Raw genomic sequence first — 7,103 nt, 5'->3', positions numbered from 1 at the left:
GAACCCAGACACAGAGGGAAGATAGCAAAGCAGCCAGATTTAAGGGACAAGGAAGGGGAAAACCCCTCCATCTTGGGTTCTATTCTGCCTTTCCTGCATAGAGTCAAGGAACTTCAACAAAATCGATAAAGCTTTTAGTCTGTTGAGATTATGTATTTTCCTAAAAACAGCTCAAACAAGGACGTTTAAAACAACACATGAGGGGCTAGGGAGATGGCTCATTGGTTAAGAGCACTGGCTGTCCTTCCAAAGGTTCTGAGTTCAATTCCCAGCAACCACATGGTGGCTCACAACCATCTATAATGTGGTCTGGTGTTCTTTTCTGGTATGAAGACATATATGCAGGCAGAAGACTTATAAATAGAAAATAAATAATACAAAAAAGTAAAAAAAATGCATGAACAATGTTTACTTATTGGATTTTACAATATTAACACCCCTGTCTCATCCCAAATATAAACAGTAGGCATGCAAATCGCTAAGCTTGAAGGAAATGTTGTTTAAATTTTAAATTTTTCTCAATCTTAAAATCTTGTAAATTGTATCCACTAAGAAATGTTTTGGCCACATGATCTTTCTGTTGCTCTTTTTTCTGTTTCTGTTTCTCTCTGTGTCTCTCTGTGTGTCTCTGTCTGTCTGTCTCTGTGTGTCTCTCTTTCACACAGACACAGACACACACAAAACATTCATTGTAAAAACACTCAAGCACAATTCTGATGAAACTTTCACCTACGTTTTGGGATTGTGTACCATCAATAACTTTACTAACTTGTCTCAGGTCTGGCTCATCCTGAAATCCTTTTCCTTGGCCTTGTCAAGACCTAGTTTGGGTTTTAAGCTGGGATGGAAGGAAACTCCAGGCTCTTGCTAGCAAGCTGTGTTCGGTTATGTCTTCTCCCCTCCTGCTGTTCTTTTCTCCTAATCCTTGAAATCAAAATCTTGTCAGAGAAATTCATTTGTTTTGACACACACACATGGGGGAAGGGGAAAGGGAGGAGGGAGGAAGGAAGGAAGGAAGGAAGGAAGGAAGGAAGGAAGGAAGGAAGGAAGGAAGGAAGGAAGGAAGGAAAAGAAAAAGAAAAAGCTAAATTATATTGTAATAGGAATATTTGAAAGTCTTAATGTGACAACTTTCGTGGACATTTATATTTAAAATAATATTCATTCCCAAAAGAATCTACCCTATCTGTTGGCTGTGTAGTAGCTATTGTAGTATTCAGAAATCGTAGTACTCAGTGAGTTCACTGTGTCTAAGCTTAGGACAATCATTACAGCTATATCCTAAAGACATTAAATTACTTTGGATAGTTGAATTCCTTCTGTATGACTGTTACTTCCTTTTAGCCATTTGTTGCATAACAGTTTAAACCTATACTTCTTTGCGTCTCAATGTAACTAGATCTTTTTGCTTGATTTTGAGGTACCTCTATTGCATTTAAATTAATGGTATGGCTGATAATATTTATTGTTAGCTCTATAATTATTATAGTAGTATTATCTAACTGCTATTAAAAACAATAAAGGACACATACACTTGATAGATTTTAGAACAGCCTTAGATATTAACCCTCGAAACAACCTTTGTCTCCCAGCCCCATCCCAGGCTACAACCCATCCATAATTCCATAAATACTTGCTTATTCTCCCATCTGGGCTGCTTCTTTCATCCGTGCTGGCCATATGCTTCTTCCTCGCTAATCCATGGTGGCTTTCTTCCTTCCTCCTCCGGTACCTCTCTCCTTCTTCTCATGATCCTCTTCTCCTCAAAGCCCACAAACTTTGGCCACACCTATCCCATTATGCCCTGCCCAGGTTTAGGCCTTTTAATTAGCCAATCAGGAATAATTTCTTAGGCAAGGTGACAAACATCATTTTGAGTTACATGAATGTCTCCTCATCAGGAAAGCAACCAGATCTTGGGGGCCAATAATTAGCATCATGATACATAGCACCAGACCAACCCCCAACATACCTCTAAATTGAAATGGCCATCACATAATAATATGTAGTAGATTTGTAAAAATGGCTCACAGTTCAATTAGAATGTACCTTATTTTTTATTTCACTAATTGTACATAACAGATATGTAGTGTTATTGATTTTAAAAAGTTAGCTATATGATTATTTTTACCCAAGCTTAGAATGCATCACTTAGTTCTGTTTGGTAAAATGTTTTTGTTACTAAGGAAGACATTCTTACAACAATATCTCAGGCCTCAAGACCTGTATCTTAAAACTTTTGGCAACTACATGGTAGCCCTAGCTAGGTCATTTAATATTCCAGAGATAGACTTTTTTCATCTATGATATTGAGATAATAATGTTCATTCTTCCTTTAATGGCTGAGGTAAGAGTTAAAAGAACATTAAAATAATAATAAAATAATATGCTTGTGTTTTGATTAGTATTTACTGAATATTTATTGATTAGTGTCTGGAGGGAACAATCTGTACAGAATGAGGAAATACCCATGAGCTGGCTGGATACCTAGAATGCATTCTAAAGTGAGTATACAGAATTTGACGGAATTAAATAGTAGTTGAAAATATTTTCAGTCCACTTTAAGTTGTCTGAGCAGAGTTGGAGATTTCTGGAATCAGAAAGGCAGCATTCAGATATCTTTCCAGGAATAAAATCTCCAGTAGAATCTTAAAAGTTGCTATGAATATTGCCGTCTCTTGAGAGCGTGTGTCCGCGTGTGTGTGCATGTGTGTGTGTGTGGACACTTGAATATGCGCACATGTATATGTGAGTGTATGTACATGTGAGCGTATGGGAGTGTGTGCACGTGTGTGTTCAAGACTGAGAGGTGTTAATTGTGGGCAACTGTAAACTTTCCTTTTTTTGTTCCGAACTTCAAGCTTTTCATTTATCAGTCTCTAAAGGATGGAGAGTTGAGTCTTTTCTGATACCATTTGAAGCTGTGGTTCTACAGAGGATTTAATGCTGTAGTTTGCAGGGAGTCTAGGTATTTCAAATCTGAAGCTTAAAACACTAAGCCATCCCCTCTGGCTTTTGCACAGATGCTGGGAAATCCATTTTAGAAACATGCCCATGTTTTGCCACTTGTTCAAAGCTGTAAGCGTGACTTGGCATTGAAATAATAATTTCTTTTCCAAAAGTCTCCACTGAACTATTACCTGGGTTATCTAAATACAGGCTATTTATTTGATTGACATTTTCTCTTGTCAGTTTCAGAACCTGTAAGTAATGGTTTTTGCTGGTGTCAAATCATAGAGGTAACCATCTCTCTAATTTAAATCCATTCTTTTCTGTTAATCCAGTAATACCTAGTGTAACCTGATCATACATTCTGGATGTAATTAGAGTCCTCATACAGAAATGTCATCTTATTGTTCTCTGAGAGGAGTTTCCTTACTTTCTAAGATAATATTTCTGGATTATGCCCCCCAGAACATTTGTAGAATATTTAAATCAGATACAGCCCTTTTGGCTTTTTAAACTTTAAAGTCATTTTAGTGATATATAAAGACTGAGGCAGGAGAAGATTATGTTGGTCTTTAGATGAGTTTTTCCCCTCAAACTAAGTATTGTACAACATATTTTCAATTTGTAATCCTAATGATATGCCATTGGTTTAATAAAGTTGCTCTAACAAGAATATAGTAGATCACTTTGCATAGTAGACTTTTTTAGAGCAGTTGTTTATGATGCTGTGGTAAAGCATCAAGTAAAGGTGACCCATTACTCTGGCAGAAGCCTAGAGGAACAGATTTCCTCTCATCTTCCTACCACTTTAAAAATCACCTTGAAATTTTAATATCACATGATTTTTTTTAAAAGAAATTCTACAGTAAGTGTAAGCTGTTGGAGGATGTTTTTGTGCACTGTGTATTCAAATGCTAATTTCTGTACCCAGAGATGTGGTTGCAGTCCAGACTTTGACATTGTCATTGTGATGAAGCATCTCCTATTTTGGTATATTGTAAACATTGTTCTCCATCACCTTCTGATTGGTTAAATAAAGAGTTGAACAGCCAATATCTGGGCAGGAGAGGATAAGTTGAGACTTGCAAGGTCAAAGAGAGAGTCTCAGGTAGGAACCAGAGAGAGAGAGAGGAATCACCATCAGGACACAGATGGAGGAGATACCAGGGCAAGACTAAGGTGACAGGTAAGGGTCCATGTAGCTTTGAAGTAGGCCAAGCCACTACAACAGCTGAGTACATGCCCAGCTATGGTGCCTGAAGCTTTTAATAAATATAAAGGTCTCTGGTTCATTATTCAGAGCAAGGGCAAGCATAGAAAAAACACCTTACATTTTACAGCAAATCTCCAAAGTAACAATGTCTTGCAGTAAATTCTTATTTATTAAGTTATATTCATTTGTTGATCACAATTTAAGTGAGAAAATTATCTTAGCTAATGTATCTTATATGTAAATTATGCAGATAATTTGTTCTTACTGAGTGGCTCATATAATGATTTAAAGGAAAGATTGTTTCACAATTATATTATATGACTTAATATATTTATTTTTTTGAAATGCCCCTTACCATTTCCAATTTCTACGGTTCTGGTATCTTTTATCAGCTTTATATGTTTTCAGTTGCAAATGCCAGTATACTTGTATGTGGCCTAGAGCAATAGGGTTTTTATTTTTATTTTCATTTTTTTTTTCTGCAAGTAACAAGCTGTAGAGAGTTGCTCTTACATATTAGAACTTATTTGTTCCTTTCTGGTCTTATGAATGTAACTGATGCCCCAGGCCCACAAACACATTCCAACCAGGAAATAGGGAAAGGCCACACTTCTCTTTTTTGTCAGGTAACTACAAGAATTTCCAGGTTATTATTTTATTCTCACCGGTCAGAGAGATATCATTTGGCTTTTTCAGAAAAAAAAAACAACAACAACAAAAAAAAAAAAACAAACCTACAAACATTTTTTCTTTTCTTTCCTTTTCTTATTATTAATTTATAGGAATTTCAGCTTACTTTTGAGTTAGTATAAATACTATAGGAGCAGACATATAGAAACAAAAGCATCCATGCATAGATAACCATAAAAAAATATGCACTGAAGTTTCTAGAAACTTTTAAACAACTTTGGACTTCATCGGAGTGTAAATTTGGACTATGAATCAATCTTATTTAGATCCCAAGAATCAAAGAAAACCTCCCTCAACTTCAGAATTATGACTGTGGTACTTGGTGTGTGATGAAAAGGAAAATGGTAATTCTCCCTTGGAGATAAGATGGTTATTTTTGAGATGAAGAGATTAAAGGAAAATGGAGGAATTAATGCCTGATAGTCTTGATCTTCTCTCAGAGTTGTAAAAACCACCTGCCAACATTGCAGTAGGCTTTTGACTGGAAGTGGTGGCTAGAAATTGGTGAGGGGTTTTAGAAGATTTATTATGAAAAGTATCACAAAAATGGGCAAGAAGTAACAAAATGAACTGTGGAGCATGAATGAAGATTCATTTGAAACTAAGTAGGCTGCTAGTGAGGAATGCTAATCAACCGTGAGCTTTGATTTTTCTGTAGTATTGTCTTAAAACATCTAAGTTATAACATAACAAGTGAAAGCTGCAAAAGGAATCTAGTTGTTTGATGTGCAATATTTTTTATGTTGCTGATAATAACAAGTATAGACAACAGAATTGGGAAAATAAGATTATAATATACGATGGTATTGTTTACATACCCTGCTGATTATCATTAGTGTTTCCTAGGTCCCAAAGCTGGCTCATACCACAAATGAGAAAGGTAATTTTACAGTAAAAGTAGCCCCACTCTCAGAAAACCTGAGAAATATTTCCTTCCTTCTTTACTCCATGCTTTTTTTCTTCTCCTCTTTCCTTTTTTGTGTATCTCCTCCCCTTCTTTCTATTTCTTAATATTTCCTTTTTTTGCCAGTATTTCTCTTCTATACCTCTTCCTTTTTCTCCTTTTTTTTTTCTGTCCCCTATTTCTCTTCCACCCAGCTCTACTGCCTTATTTTTCAAAGTAGATATTAGGCGCCTAGTTTACATTAAGAGTGTTTTCATGGTATGGATACAGGAGTGAACAACAACAACAAAAACCAAAAAACAAAATTCCAACTTTAATGGAACTTACTTAAAGTAGACAAATCCATATTTTGTGACAGAAACCCTTGGCTAGAGGCTTGACCTTGGTGCTGAAATGCTACACCTATTAAGAGAAAAAATGCACATATGTATATATGGAGAAACTGAGCATGCACGCAAGCATGCATGTGCATGTGCTTGTGTGTACACACACAAAAACACACATATGGGAAAATGAACTATATCCAAATTTGGCCCAAACTAAAGAAAGCAAATCTTTTCAGTCTGTCTCTGCTATGTTCATAGCTGTGTCACAAATTACAGAATGGCTGAAACCAAGTCCAGAAAATATGCCTTTGCGGTTTTTCTCCTAGAATGTGTGTCTTGTTCTGGATTGGGATCCTCTGGTTGTCCCAGAGGACAAGAGAAGCTGGAAAAGGATGCTAATGGACAGACAAGGAAATAATTTTGAAGGAATAACCATTTGGAAATGGTGTGTGTATGTGTGTGTGAGAGAGTTTGTGTGTGTGTTGTGAGAGATGCATTTGTCACCAAGGCTTAGCTAGCTATTTATATTGAGCATCCAGACTAGACAGAATTTAACTTAGGGTGAGACATGGAATAAGAAAGACAATTTTGGCTTTGGGTTAAAAAAAAAAAAAGTCATTGGAGTTTGCCCATTCCCTAGTCTTATGAGAGTACAGCCTGTGTTTCTCAGTTTTCTCAGGAGATATCTAGAGATGGAATTTCTAGTGTTGAACCATGGCTTTGTTTTCTTTTTAGAAGAACCTAGTCTTCCTCCTCATTCCTGGTTTCTTCTTCTAAAGAGGAAAATCATATTCCCGACTGAGGAATCAATGACTAAGTTAGCTAGAATAAATGAATACAAAAGAAAGAGCTAAGGAAATATCAGGGGAAGATATTCTTCTAGTCTCTTGTATTTTCCTTTTGATATAAGAAATATAGGTGTCTTTGAGCTTGACAGAGGTCTTCTTTCTGCCTTAACTTGGGAGTTGGAATGTTAGATGCTCACAATCACACAGAACTTCCACTGTATCGGTGACCTCTG

Source organism: Psammomys obesus, unplaced genomic scaffold (assembly GCF_907164565.1).
Source record: "Psammomys obesus unplaced genomic scaffold, mPsaObe1.curated_primary_1811, whole genome shotgun sequence".
In the NCBI taxonomy this organism is placed as follows: domain Eukaryota; kingdom Metazoa; phylum Chordata; class Mammalia; order Rodentia; family Muridae; genus Psammomys; species Psammomys obesus.
The sequence above is the reverse complement of the archived record's forward strand: the minus strand, read 5'-3'. Positions refer to the sequence as shown.